The sequence below is a fragment of the Silurus meridionalis genome, chromosome 19 (assembly GCF_014805685.1).
Source record: "Silurus meridionalis isolate SWU-2019-XX chromosome 19, ASM1480568v1, whole genome shotgun sequence".
NCBI classification, from domain to species: domain Eukaryota; kingdom Metazoa; phylum Chordata; class Actinopteri; order Siluriformes; family Siluridae; genus Silurus; species Silurus meridionalis.
Genome location: NC_060902.1, coordinates 12,121,611 through 12,137,816, shown reverse-complemented (window position 1 = coordinate 12,137,816; position 16,206 = coordinate 12,121,611). Strand labels below are relative to the sequence as shown.

Sequence of the window (16,206 nt, the reverse complement as noted above, 5' to 3'; positions counted from 1 at the left end):
TATAAATAGCTTATATTTGAAGCTCTATATTTTATCTTATAATCTCTATATTAGCATATGTACAGTATTAGCTTTTCCACATTATTTTCCTCAAAATTTTACAAACAATAAATACCCCTATAATGACAACGTGAAAGAAGTTTGTATGAAATCTTTGAAATATGAAATTTATGAAAAAATTTTTAAAAAATCACATGTACGTAATATCCACAGCCTTTGATTTGACACTTAAAATTGATCTCAGGTACATCCTGTTTCTACTGATCATCCTTGAGAAATTTCTACAACTTGATTGGAGTACACCTGTGGTAAATTCAGTTGATTGGACATGATTTGGAAAGGCACACACGTCTATATGAGCTCCCACAGTTAACAGTGCATGTCAGAGCGCAAACCAAGCGATGAAATACAAGAAATTGTCTGTAGACCTACGAGACAGGATTGTATCAAAGCACAGATCTGGCTCCATCATCCGCAAATGGAAGAGGTTTGGAACCACTAGGACTCTTCCTAGAAGAAGGGACATGACAGCCTGCCTGAAGTTTGCCAAAAGGCACCTGAAGGACTCTCAGATCATGAGAAAGAAAGCTTGAACTCTTTGGCCTGTACGGGGAACACCTCATAACAGCTGCAGTTTTGGAGGTGCTCTGACCCAGTCGTTCAGCCATCACAATTTCATCAGTCAATTTCAGCCAACTCACTCAAGTCCTTAAGCTTGCCCCTTTTTTTTCCTGCTTCTAACAAATCATCTTTGAGGACAAAATGTTTAATTCGCTGCCTAATACATAACACTAATGATGAAGAAAAATTCAGTTTTATTTATTTACTTCACCTGCAATAATTTTATAATTTTGTGCCTTGTCAGAGTGTGTATATATATATATATATATATATATATATATATATATATATATATATACATACACATACACATATTTTTATGAAAATATTTAATAAATAAATAAATAAATATAATAGAGGCAACCTTCAACGGAAGACACATTTATTCACGACGTCCTTTCTTTACTCAGATATATAAAGATAAATAAACTCCAGCAAAAAATAATCTTTAATCACATTTGTTTTTGTTTTAATGATGCACCAAGTCTCAAATTATTTAATGCGATTAATCACAATTAAATATTTTGAACACTGTTGTGCCTTGTCAGTGTGTGTGTATATATATATATATATATATATATATATATATATATATATATATATATATACACACACTGACAAGGCACAACATTGTTCAAAATATTTAATGACGTCGTGAATAAATGTGTGTTGCGTTGAAGGTTTTAATTTTGCCTCTTTTATGTTTATTTATTTATTAAATATTTTCATAAAAAATATGTGTATGTATATGTGTGTGTGTGTGTGTGTGTGTATATATATATATATATATATATATATATATATATATATATATATATATATATATATATATATATATATATATGACCATCACAAACCACACTTCCCACACTCTGAGACACTCTAATTCACCTAGTATCCACCTGATTGAACACACCTGTATACAATTACACACTCTCTCTCTCACACACACACACTCACACACACCACTATATAATGATCCTGTTTTATACACTAAATGTAAAGCATTTATTCCTTGTCTTTTTCCATGGGGTTTTTTTTTTTTGGAAATGTGCCAACATATCTGGAATTGGGTAAGTATATCTTTTACAGTAAATGTTGCTGCTTCTCATCACATAAAATGAATATTTAGTGAATATGAGTATTGAAAATAATAACTTGCCATCAGCCCATTGTGAAGGAAAAGTACAAAGTATACACAAGTCACTCAGTGGCTCTTGGATAATAATGAATTAAAATTGGTAATAATAATCTAGAATAAGTCACCTTCTGACATCCACTACAATATAATCAAAATAATAATAAATAATAATAGTTCTGCATTCTGCATAGTAGGATGTGGAAGCTATGGATTAAACAAAAAAAAATTATTCTATGTGGAACTGGCTTGTATTGTCCTTTCCATGTATGTTTTTAGAAAATATTTATGCAATCCTGAACAGTACAGACTGATATATAGTGTTGGGAGAGTCAAAAGAACTACTTGATCCATCTTTAGTAGGATAAAGCTCTGGACTAGACAGCTGGACACACATTTACACTGAGCTGTCTAAGATGGGAAGAAAACTGGACAATTTAATGGTAAATCCATGTAGGAAATATTTTACTGAAAAATTCTGATGGTTATTTCTCAATAACTCCATTCTAGCATGTCAACACTGGTATTTTTTTTTTCTTTTCAAAGCAGGTTTTGCAATAGGATTTCATGCTCAATTCAAGTCGCTTGCAATAGAATACATCATGTAACTATCAGTTGTGTTATCCTCCAATTTATCATTGTCTCTCACTAGAGCTGATAAAAAAAAGAGCCTGGCCCAAATGTGAATGCAATACCACTTGGGAAAATCAGGTTATTACTGAAGTAAATGCTACAGGGCTACTGGGTATTCATCCACTGGGCTCTTAGACGTGAACATGCTGAAGTATGTAATCTGTCTGCAAAGAAATTTGGCATTTAAATAAGTGTCATCATTAAACACGTTATTTATCTAACACTTTTTATTACACATTTTCTATCCAACAAACTCTATAAGCCACTGAGCCAAAAAAGCTAATATTTTAACAAAACATTGAGAGCAATTGAACAACCTTTATTATTATTATTATTATTTATTTTTTTATTTGGAATCAGATTCTATGTAGTTAAATGTTGCATGGTGAGTCAGTGGGCAGCTTTTATAGTCACCTAGTTTGATTATAAGCTCGGGTAAATGTCTGTGTGCAGTTTCCTCTGGGCTTTCTAGTTTCCTCCCATCCCCGAAAGCATAGGGTAGTTTTTGTGGTTCTGGTATATGTATGCCCCTGACCAAATTAAGTCCAATAAATGTAAATATATATGCTTGCAAAAGCAATGCAAAAGATCTGAAAATGTTCCCACAATTGAAACATCAGAGTAATCTTTATACTGCACATCCTGAACTATGTTCATTATGATATTAAAGAACGAAACCTACATGGTTCCTGGCATAACCCCATTGCTAAAAAATTTTCAGTTCAAAATAGGAACCAAGTCCAGTAGAGTTCCCAGTATTAAGCAGGTATTTGGCCTTGTCACAAAATGGTGCCAAGACAAATGGGTGGACCAGGAAATATTTTTTGTCAAATAATATTCCAATATAGAAAGCCACTGACATTGAACACCTTGTTGAACTGGATGGAAGGAGGTCTCGGGAGTCCGTTCTCAGTTGCTTTGCTCTGCATATTTCCCATTGGATTCAATTCCTTAAATAAACCTTTTTTATGCTAGTTAAAATACACTAACTCTCACACGGGTGAGCAGTAAAAATCGGATATGCCCTTCTTTTTTGGATTGCTTTTAAAAAATATATATAATTCTATAATCCGTGTAAAATTACACAAATTACATGCTAATGTATAATAAAAGTAGGGGTGCGGAGCAGTTTCTATTTCTTCGGAACTTCTACTCTTCAAGTCGTCAAAAGTAATGACCTTAGCTGTCCATCTCCACTTTTGAAATAAGTGCTTTAAGTTATTCAGCACTATGGGCACTAAGCTGAAGAACATGTCCAATATGCCCTTTTGTCAGGTGGGAATTAGGATTTTCTCACTTCCCCTCAGGCATGGGTTCGAGAGTGCAGAGAGAGACCAAGATAACTTGGATGACTTAAGAGTACTTGCGATTGTCTCGCACATTTAGTCGGGGATTCAATAGGCAGGAATTCCATACATGATCTTCCTCTGCCTTTATTTTCTTTAAGTCTGCTGAAATTCTTTATTAGAAAAGAAATGGATAAGCATGCGACTATTGAGCTGGAATATTCTAGGTATATTCTTATATCAGGGCTATTCATGTGAAATTTGTGAAGGTTCAGCTACATAAAATTCCTTGCTTACAAAATGTCTAAAGAAGCAGCATAACATGACTGAATGGTAACAACAGTCACATTTAGGGGCTTCAATGTTGATGATTAGTTCACAGCTATAAATAAGAGACTTCAGTTTAACTTGGAATGGAAGACTGAAGAGAACTGAAGACTAAGAAATGCAAACTTCTCTGTCTAGTTCTCTTTGAAAATTCTTTTGGTCGTTAGCCACGCTACGCCATTTCACTTGATAAAAGAACCAAAAAAAGAGCAGCTATGAAAATGCAATGCTTCTTTATTTAGATGCTACTGAATAAATAGTCTAAATAAATGCATTTAATTGGCTACAACAGCAAGAAATGTTGGATATGTTTTAACAACCGATGGCTTACATAACGAATGCACTACTATGACTTACCCAGTCCTCACAGAGCTTTAGACCTGCTTCTAAAATGTTTCAGTGCTGCTGATCATCTTTCAAAGTCTAGTCTTCAAGTATAGTGGACCAGAGGCTTTACACAGGCCGGCAAAGGCATCTCGTACCTTTTTAATGAGGTCTGTATTATTGCATCTGTCAAGACACTTGAACGGTGAGCCACTCCATGCCCTCTGCTTCTCAGCGCCCCACTTCAGACCCATTGGTTCAGCCTGAGTAACTTTTTGATGTGCTGTGCTCCAGTGTAGGACAAAAGAATTGCTTTGTCTTATCTTCCGTTGGACATAGGGTGACCTTGTGGAGGAATGAGAGAGGCAATTAATACAGCAATCACTTCTGCGGCATCAAGAGTGCTTCACCGGGTAGTCCATGGCTACCTTTTTTTTCCCCTTACAGCACAGTAGAATAGTTGCAGCATTTTGATTTCAGGTTTGTGAAGATTTATCTCATAGCTCAATTGGAAAACTGCAAAACCTTTACTATTTACTACTAAGAATATTACTATATTGGCACAGCTGCAGTTGAGAAACGGTCAGAGCCAGAAATCTAACAACATGATGATGATTTTCATTTCTACCTCTGGGTTTTTCCGTTAGTGTTTTTCATAGTGTCTATGGGCATAGTGGTAAAGTTCATATTTTATTTCAGATTTACATCCAAATACACTGTTTGCACAAACATATTGGGACACTAGACTTTTCCAGCCATATGATGTTTCTTCCCAAACTGTTACCACATAGTTGGAGGCACACAATTGTATAGGATGTTTTTGGATGCAGTGGCATTAATTTTCTCTTCACTTGAACCTGTTTCAGTATGACAAAAAGCGTGAAGATGACATGAAGATATTCTTATACAAGAAGAATATGCTTTATACATCAAGTCTTCATTCTGCATCTGCCCAATGCACCTTATCATTGCTACTGTTTTTAGTCCATTATACCTCCATTACATGTTGTACCTTGTACCTCATTTGCACATCTAAATATATTTGCACGATTTTTTTGCCACCTTGTTAAATAATATATTTTCCTCATATGTTCTCTTACTTCTTTTTTTCCTATTTTTTTTTTATTTTATACTCATAGACCTTTTACTTAATGCACGATTTCTGAGTGGCCGATCGGGTTTTTTTATTCCGCTGCAAGTTGTATTTTGCAAAAAAAAATCTCGAATCGTGAATATGGCTTACATGGGACTGGAGTGGAAGATCTTGAATGGCCTGCTATAGAGCTCTGACCTCAACACAATTGAACAACTGTGGGAAGAATATGAAGACTGACTGCACCCCAGGCCTCCTCACCTTACATCAGTATCCGACTTTACAAATGCCCTTGTGGCTGAATGAGCAAAAAACTTTTCAAGCATATTCCAAAATCTAGTGGAACATCTTCCCAGGAGAATGAAGGATATTATAATAGTAAATGGGGAATAAATGTGGAATGGGATGTTCAGAAAGGCACATACAAATCCTATGGTCAGGTGTCCACAAACCTTTGTCCATATCATGTATATGCCTACATTATACAAATTGTAGAGTTTACTACTTTACAAACAAAGATCCACTCTACTTGCAGTGAATGATGATAGAATTCAGGATCAGGTTTTTATCTGAGTGCATGTAGTGAGGCATAGCTGGGATATTCTGATCTCAAGAACTGACATAAAGAGTTAATCCAGTGCTTATTTCTATTGTGCGAGGCAGGGGGTTATTCCGTCTCTAAAGTAAGCAGACAGAGCTGCTGTTTTGACAGAAGGCTTGATTCGTTCTTTGTATCTTTGTGTGGTAAGCTTGGCTGTGCGGAATGGAAAAAGAAAAAGCAACGCCATACCAATACGATGCGGAAAGACTGACGAGCGCAAACCCACTCCACCTGTGAGGAGGAGATAAAGAAAGAATAGATCAATTGCGTCAAGCATACAGCATGTGCCCATGCGTGCTTTTCGACTTTGAAAACAATTCAGGTGTTTGTGTGTACATCTGTGAAATGATCTCTCTTGCATCGTCATCGTTCTGGATATATTACATTATACGTTTTAAGTGTCTGGCTCAGACAAGATGCTGAAGGATTCTGGGAAATATTCCATCGGATAATAATCAGAAAACTAAAAGAAGCTCTTAATCTGTCAAGCTAGAAATGTGTTTGTACTTTTAAAATTTATTTATCAATTTATTTATTTATCCAAGCTGGTGGGATATAGAAAACCATCATCACTACGAAATATACACAAGGACTGGCAGTAATTGAGTGAGTCAGTAATAAATTCAAGGTCTGTTAATCAAAACGAGATTTGTCTGAGCGATTTAATTTCTCAGCGCTATGACACTGCCAGATTTATTTTCTCAAGTGGAACTTTTTTTTTTTTTTTTTTTTGCAAAGTAACGTTTTTAAAAGTTATGCAAACTTCCTTCAACATACAGTGATATTGGAATGCACTTAGTTATTATATATGTAGTTATTATTTATATAGTATTATATATGTAGTAAGCATACATTTATCTATATATTCAAGTCATAAGCGTTATTCATTTGCACCATAAGCTTATAAACTTAAAATGCAATAAACTTTACTAACTACAGTTGATAAAGTTGTTTTATTTGCATTATTTTTTATCAAATTAAGCTTTAGAGAGCCTTTAAACAGTTTGGAAACATCTTTTATGGTTTTTGAGAGACACATGTTTGTGCCTTTTGTTTCTAGGCAACAAAATATGAAATCTAACAGTATTAAGATTTACTTTGACCAAACAAATATATAAATGAACTTTATTTTCATTTCAATCCTCCCTTAGCATTTAATAACAGTTTAAGCACTCTTGGCATCCGGACAGTTTCTACAAACATTCACCTAAAATACTATGCCATGCCTCTTGTAAAACTTGTTCCTCACTAGTTGGAGATTTTTCTGACCTTGGGATCCAGATCATCCCAGAGTAGTTTAATAAGATTAAAGTATGGTGACTGGGCAGGTCATTTCATGAGAGATAACCCTCCAGCCCACTTTTCACTGCTCTCTAAATAAAAAAATAAGTAAAATATAAATAAGATAAATATATAATAATAATAAAATATCACATTTACATATTGTTATGTATTAAGTATAGATGCTGTACAATCGATACATTTCCAATCTTATTGAAATATACTGTACAAATGTATAGCAGCAGTAAAACAAATGGCAGAAAAAAGTCAGACTACAACGATTCAGTTATACAAGTTGTTGCACATGTAACACTTATCACACTGAAATGGTTTCACATAAATTGCCCAAGATATTAACATTATATATGTGTGGCATAAAAATCTACAACTATACTATATCTATATTGTGTACCAGCTTTTTAACACTTTGAGAAAGGAGTTATATAGTTTTAATAGCCACGGGCAGAAATGATCTCCTGTGGTGTTTTGTGCTGCATCGTGGTTGTATGAGTCGGTCACTGAGCATACACCTTATGTAGTAGGTGAGAGGAGTTGTCCAAGATGGAATGTACTTTGGAGTCCAGCTCCTCCCCAACAACATCGCTGGCCTTGCGGATCAGTCTATTAAGTCTGTTTGTGTCTGCCACTCTCAGCCTGCTTCCCCAGTATGCCACAGTGTAATGATGCAACAACAGTCTCAGCATCATCTGGCAGATGTTGAAGGCCTTCTTAGAAAATAAAGGTAGCTCTGGCCCTTCCTGTAAAGTACTTCAGTGTTATAAATCCAGTACCGTTAACACCCCCAAGTATTTTGTAGTCCTTAACTATGTCCATACCGATGCCTCAAATGTAGAAACCCGGTGCCTTCCTCTTTCTCAGGTCCAAATCCATTTCCTTTGTCTTGGCCACATTTAGCTGCAGAAAATTAACCCCACAGAGTATTCTCCACTATCGTCCTTTACTCCTATTATCACAGTCACTGGTACATACCACTACCGTAGAGTCATCTGAGAGCTTCTGAAAATGTCCGTCTGGTAGTCAAACGGTGTACGGTGAAGTTGGTTCCAATTAACTGCAGTCCAGGTGGAATTGCATGGTGTTGAAGTATAGAATTAAACTTTAGTATTTCTTTCACCTGAAATAAGTCTCCAACCCCTTTCTCCTCCATGTTTGATTGTAGGTGTGAGGCTTGCATCTTCTCTCCTGTTCTCCCTTTTACATAAGTTCTTCTGTTGTCTCATTTGGACTCCTCTGTCCACAGAACGTCTATGCTATAAAATAATAATACTTTTCAAAATGAAAAGTGTTCATCAATATTTAGTGTGATTTACCTGCAAAAGAGCATCAATTCTTCTAGGTAGACCTGCACAGTTTTTGAAGGAACTTCACAAATAGGTTGTTCCAAGCATTTAGGAGAACTAAGCACAGATCTTCTGTTGATGTAGGTTGCCTCAAATCTGGCAGGTATTGTTCTTAATGACATTGGCTGTATTTTTTGTGGTTTTCAAAAAATTAGCTTGGGGCTTTTCAAATGCCTCCCTGATGGTAATGCATGATAGATAAGTACCTTTCACAGCATCGAGGAGACTGTTATTCCTGTTACGCCATCTGCAGAAATGCGGCCCCAAACTTGCAAGGAACCTCCACCATGCTTCAGTGGTGTCTGAGAGCTCTCCAGGTCTTTGGCAAACAACCTGCCTCCAGCTACAGCCAAATATTTTAGATTTTGACTCGAGTTTAAAGCACCTGCTGCCATTTTTCTGCATCCCAGTTTTCATGCATAGTCGAGTCACTCAGCCTTGTTTCCACATTGGATTTATAGCTTTTTGTATTGTATTGTATTCTGTTCTCTTTTATCTGCTGCATTACATTTCCTTGGCTAACCATTGCATGAAAGGTTCTCAACCCTTCCCTGCTTCTTTAAAATATCTTGAACAGCACATCTTGAGACCCCAGTCTGCTCTGAAATCTTTGCCTGGAAGAGACCTTGCTGATGTGGTATAACTACCTAGGGTAGTCCTGTCTACAGGAATTGCAATCATTCGTCACGCTGAAAACAACCGGGCATGAAAAAACACACCACCTGTGTTCTGAGCTGCACGGCATCGGGAGAAAAGCTTCACCGATGGTGATTTTTAAACGCACGACGATGCCAAAAGATAAAAATGTTGTGAAAGGAAGTAGGAAGACAGTGAACAATGACTTTCTTGGTAGGCTACTGTTAAGATACAAACACTGTGTAACAGTCACTGTCTTTCTCTGTCTTACACTGCCACTGTGTAAATACACTTACACTGTGTAAAGTTCATTAGTTTCAATGTAGACACCTGCAGCTTATAGACAGGTGCGGCTTATTTATGTTTAAAATCAAAATCTTTGTAAAATTCAGTGGGTGCAGCTTATATTTGGGTGCGCTTTATAGTCTGGAAATTACGGTAGATCTTTTTCTCTGTTTGCTTTCTTTGCATTTAGTAAATTGTTAAAAAAAAAATTAAGAGAAAAAATGTAAATGTATATTTTTCTGACATTTGCCTTAAACTTTTGTGCAGTACTGTATATTATTATATTTATAGAGCCAGACATTTCAACCTTATTATTGTCAGCGTAGGCTACAGTGTCAGCCTCAGCCTAGACACTGTAAAGTGTAGAACAAGTAAAAAAACAAGAACACACTATTCAGCACTTGTTGTCTGGTAAATTTGGGGAGGGGCAGTAATTAACTCTGGCAACAAATTTTGGAACAGCATAAGCATCTCAGTTAAACTAAACAGTTCTTGTCACGAAATTAACTTTAGACTGTAGTTTCACTAAACTCAAAAGCCTTGCTATTTCCCTGCAATGGATCTGTACATTCTCAGTGTGTGTGAGATAATGTGTTTGTGAATTTATTTTCATGTAGCGGTTCCCAGTGGTGTCATTTAGCATATTTTATTTATTTATGTACTTTTTTTTTTTTTTTTTTTTTAAGAAAAGATACACTGACTTGGACTTGGATGACCCCCAACACCCCACACACACACACACACACACACACACACACACACACACACACACACAATCCTGCACCTATTATTTAACACCTGTCTCCATGTCTCCAAAAACCATTACTCTTTGTCTCTAGGTTTACAGACTTTGTTTCCTTTGCCTTTATTTATGTGTATTTTAAATAAATGTGACTACCCATTGGGCCACTCGGCTCCAGCGTAGATGCTTTAAGTGGATTTTACCTTTAAAAGACCAATGTAAATTTAATCTGTGAATTTTTTGGTCACTGCTTAGCCAAGAAACACAAAAGACTACATTCAGAAAGCAAATTTATATCTGGAGGAGTCTAGGCAAGAAGAAAGTGGAATATTAAAAACAGATATAACAAAAGAGGCATTGTGGAAACTTTTTCCCGATTAGCAATCGAGCTGCATTGTAAAAATTGCTAAGATGCTATTTGCAACTTACCTTTATCATAATTAAAGCATAGTACTTATACATTTATTGTTTTTGGGTTTTTTTTCAGCTTCACTTCTTGTTTTTGAACAAAATATCACAGTTCAGAAATAAATACAGTTTCCTGCCACAAATTTACAGTTCAGCAACATCCGAGCATCATGGATCAATTGATCAGGTATGTTCCATTTTAAGTTTCTAAAAAAAAGTGTGGTAATAATCACAAAAGTATGCAAACTAAAACCTGTGGAGATATCGGCTTCTTATGGCTTAACTTCATCCAACCTGAGAGCCATGTAAAGCTGAGTAAACCTGAATATCTAGCCAGATCTTTTGAGTTTTTGCAATACAAAAGCTCCGGTACTGTTACAGTATATCCAGTGGTGGAGGCAGTGCATCACTCCTGTATCTGAGTAAAAGTCCAAATCCTTTTCAGTGCAACTTTACACCAGTAAATGTTCTCCCTTTACATTTCTACTTAAGTAAATCATAATTGCTTTTGAATGTACTTAAATGAATCAAAATCAAATACTGATCTAATAAGAACTATATTTTGATCATTCATGCAGTTCAGTGTTCCATTCTCCTGCACATTATACCTTTTTTAAGTAGAGTTTTCTATTGTTACAGACACAAAGTAAGAGAACCCTTACTCCCTGCAAACTGTCATGAGAACTGTGAAGTTACGCTTGTGGTCCCACGACAGGTTCTCATTTAACTTAATTCACGTATCCATTTCGGCAGCAGCAAGGAACGCCATTCGTTTCTGAAATGTAGTAAAAGTATGCTATTACACAGGGTGACATGGGAAAGGTTGAAATAATTTTTTTAACCACCCGTATGCATTGCATAAGTTGGGTTTCTTTTTGCCTTGGTAAGTCTGTGTAGTTTCAAAATGCACAGTTAATCCCTATTTCATTGCATTACTCAGAATGCCTCTGACTTAGGAACTTTTTAAACTGACAAATTGGATAAAAAAGATTTTTGTGGGTTTGAGGATCAATTACAGCTGAAACTGTGTGTAAACAAGCTAGCTAGTTTATCTTAGCTTTCTTTAAATGCTGCTTATAATGTAGATTGTGTATACTTCAGCATAGCTCACCATTTTTTTAGTTTAAACATACCAATTGTTAAGATGTTTAACGTTGCAATGTATTACAGTACAAAGTTACGGTAATCACAGTCAAGTAGGTTTTTACCAGATAATATATTACTACAGTGGGCTCAGAAAATATCAGAGTCAAATAAACTGAATTCCACTTCTTCCTTATGACTGGCTATAACAGTAACTTTAGATGTCATCTGAAAAATGCTTAAAACTGTAGGATGTTGGAAACTGTTCTCAATCTTAACCTCTCATTTTTCACTAAATACGGTAGGTTAACACCAAATGTGTAACAATGTGTGTGGAACCAAAATATTTGTGATTCTAAAAATATAATTCTTTGCTGTGTTTGCAGAAGTGTTGGGCATAAAAACTCATTCATATAACTGAAAAAGCAGAGAATATTAGCAGCTGTTGCATGCTAGCTAAAACCAAAAAGCAAAAGTCATAAATGCCCAGCAGCTAGAATACAGCATAGAAAAACACAAATGTGAGCCAGAAGCTGATCTAAGCTAGCTCTCTAGCTGGAACAGGGATATATAGAGACAGATCTGTCAAGAACAACACCATGAGCCAGTAGAAGTGTCAAGTAACTTTTTTTGTTTTTTTTTGTTCAATTCAAATGAGCTGGATGTGCAAAAATGTGCACCTAACTCACACTCGATGAGGATTTATTTGGCTAGTCAGAACAGCTAAACAAATAGCTTCTGATACAAAAGTCCCAATCAAGATAAACAATAATTTAAAATTATTTTTTAAACCTGTTCATTGTGGAAAAAAAAAAAGTCAGACACTTAGTCAGTCCTTAATCTTTATAATCTCATGCTCCTGCTTGATTTCTTTGCCCTCTTTCACACTTGATTTACATTTACAAGCTTTTCTATAGTGAACACTTCAATCTACAAGTCAAGCCGAGTCTAATCCGAGTACAGAGCATTTGATGGGAAATGTCCTTGTTCAAGAGCTGAACAAAAGCTCTTAGGCAGTCCTGGGTTCTGAATTCATAACCTGGTCACTAGAACAGAACCTTACCCACTGATCTAGCACTGCCCAATACCGGGCTTATTGGATAATAGCAGCAAATTCATGCCTGATTCTTTTTTTTTCTTTCAAAAAGTGTTCCAGCGGAGGCCCTGCGCTCCCTGCTGGCCAGCGGCTTGCTCACCGACGAGAGTGTGTGGGCAAGCAAGAAGAAAAATGAGAGCATGCCAGGCCTCATTTCAGTATTCCTCCAGCACCCTGCCCCAGCTGTTCCATAATTAACACTGGTGTAAGGAGATGCTCTTCATCCTGCCTTGATTAGATAATTAAATAATTAATTAAGCAGGGGCCTTGCGTAGCCTCTTCAGATCTGTCTTTCTCCGTAGAGAGAGGGAGGACGAGAGGGAGGGAGACACAGAGAATAGACACCACTGATGAGTTAGTTGGTCTCCCTTCTGCGAAATCTCTCAGCGGACATGGGTTCATCCAGGCGCTTTCTCGCACACACCAATGCGGACCACACACACGTCTGCCCTACTATACATGCAAGGACCTTCCACTGACATAATTATTCAAGCAACTAGCTAACGCTATGTTTAAATTTACCTATAACCCTTATCGTGCAGTTACTGAAAAGCAGAACATTTTTGGCTCTATTCGTTTTTTTTTGTTTGTAACAACATTTTTTTTAATAGGGACAAGCCAAATACATTGGTGGTCTCTACAAAGATATAAAAACGCACCTTCTCACACACACACACACACACACACACACACACACACACACACACGTCCTAGACCCTGCCAGTGCTACTTATTTTACTTTTTGGAAAGTTTTCGAATCCTGCCTGTGTTCCAGCAATTATCTTCTTCATCTGCCAATTATGGTTTTGAGCGAATTCAAGAAGCTCGTGTTGAAGCGTCTCGAAAAAACAACAACAAAAAAAACGCATAGCTTGACCAACATTTCCACATGCTGGCCGTAAAGCAGATGTGTAAACGAAGAGTGACTCTGAAACAACATATGGGAGGCCTGAGCACGCCCACTGTGTAATTAAGTGAGGTGGTTGGAGGGTTATGGTAGGGGAGGGTGGGCGGAGGGTTACGCTGAGAGAAAAGAAAAACCAGCTGAGAGAAAAAAATAAGTAATAAATGTCACTGCTTGCTTGTGGGTCTGGAAGCCTGAACTCAGTAAAAAAAAGTAATAATAATAAAAGAAGCCCAAATGCAGATGTAATGGACTGTATTTATGTGTTTCATTTCGTCTTCAAAGATGTGCTGAAATGAAACAAACATGCTGGCACAAAAAGGCCACTTTAAAAATAATCCCCTACTTATTTTAACATTTTTTTTTTCTTCAGCCCAAGAAAGATCTCATCCCTGTTTCCAAAGAGAATAGAGCTACCAGCAGAACGAGACGACATTAAGAGATGAATATGTGCAAGGGAGAACAGAAGTGAGAGAGAGAGAATGAAGAAAGAAGAAAGCAAGAATGAGAAGAGAGAGCGAGAGAGAGGCGCAAGTGATGACAAAGATGTTTTAATCCCCGTTATTTCCGTTCGCATCAGGGCCCCCGCACCTTCAAACAAAGCCTGCGCCACTTCCTCTGCGGCTCCATTTTAAACACTCCTTCAGCCATAATCATTTTCGTATAATTCACTTTCATACAATTCTTTCTCCTAATCATTATCAGGGCCACTAACGTCTTAATGACTTCATAAATTTAAGCTATAAAAAGTAATGGAGAAAGACAAATGAGATAATTAGGAATAAATCTTGGTGGAAGCCCATTTATCAAAACATCGAGAGCCACTGAATATTCAGAATCATTAGGCCCGGTGTGTAATTAACAAAGCCCCTCAGTTATGAAGGAAACCTGTTTCCAAAGATATTAAGATCCAAAAGGCTCCATGTTATTAAATTGACCGATGAATCTGCGCCATATAATATGATGTGGATTATTAGGATCCTTTTTAATTAAAAAGTACGTTCCATTTTTTTTTTTATTATTTAAATTTTTCAACACTTTAATGGGGGGTTGAATTCAGCCCTTCAGTCTTTCAGATAGAGGGCAGTAGGGGTCTCTCTCTCTCTCTCTCTCTCTCTCTCTCTCTCACACAAACACACACACACTCTCTCTCTCTCTCTCTTTCTCTCACACTCTCTCTCTTTCTCTCTAGACGGAGTTGAAATAACATACAGAAACCTAGCCCTAAGTCTCAATATTTTATCCTCTCTTTCGATGATGTTGTACAGCACATGGGCAAAGCGCTCACTTTAATTTAACACACTTTTAATTTGTATTATCTTTAAGAGCGTCTAATGAAATGGACTGATCTGATTGGGCCAAGTGAAAATAAAAATCATCTCAAGTGCTGCTAGAACTGATTTTTCTTTTTCTTTTCTTACAGTTACACAGTGTTTACACATTCACGTTGTCAATAATAAATTAGTTATCTGGATTTCCTCTCAAGGCAATTTGTTTTCTTTAATATGCTGTAATTTAGACAGTGTACATTTGTACTTTAGAGTTTGTATAAAACGTAAATATTTTTCACATCAATACTGTAGCTTACACATGTCCTAAGAGGTGAGAAGTTCATAGTACATTGCTTTATATTTATATTTCTAGTTGTTAGTGGAAAATGAATAAATGATTTTGAGTTAACAGGTTAAGAAACACAACTCTGACCTGTTTACAGACCAACCAGGACTGATAAATTGACTAGAATTTTCAGGGTATGAGTCGCATGTACTGTTTTGGGTGTAATAATCACAGGAATCTGTAACCCCCTGAAGAACTTTATGGATGTGCAATCATGTGGCTCTTCTTCTCGGCAAATAATAAGTCATCAGCGTGTGCTATCTCCCACATCGGCTTCACTGTGCACAAGCTTATCATTGGGAACGCATAACAGCTCGTTGTTAGAGCATTAATTGAAAAAGTGTAATTAATCCAGCCACACTGGCCGCCTGGACCCCTGCCAGCTTCTTCGTCTGGTTGTGGTGAGAGAGAGAGAGAGAGAGAGAGAGAAGGATTGCCACACGGCTGCCGTGTGCTACCTTACCAAAGGGTGAGAAAGAGTGAAACGCTGACGAACAATCACTTTACTAAAACTCAATACTGCCCCCTGTTGTCCATCCAGTAGTCTCCATGGGCTATTATGTGTGGCTGGTGCAAGGGATGAAGCTATCTACTTTCTCTGTCTCCGAATGGCACGGAACGCCTGTGGCGAGCAAACGCACCTCAGACTGACACCCCAATGAGCTGCAATTACCCCCCTGACCAAACCTATTGTGTTCATGTCACCCCCCTGCTGACTGCGCACTCTAAGCAATCGTTTCTTTTCTCCTTCAACATTTGTACAAATAGCT

At 36.8% G+C, this 16,206-nt stretch overlaps 1 long non-coding RNA gene across 1 annotated transcript; it reads left to right on the top strand.

The window, feature by feature from the left end:
• The first annotated feature begins 1,558 nt into the window (after positions 1–1,558).
• On the top strand, positions 1,559–15,293 carry LOC124402381. Its single transcript, XR_006928706.1, has 3 exons — positions 1,559–1,694; positions 10,816–10,923; positions 14,193–15,293. It is a non-coding gene; the product is annotated as an uncharacterized LOC124402381 (long non-coding RNA).
• The last annotated feature ends 913 nt before the right edge of the window (positions 15,294–16,206 follow it).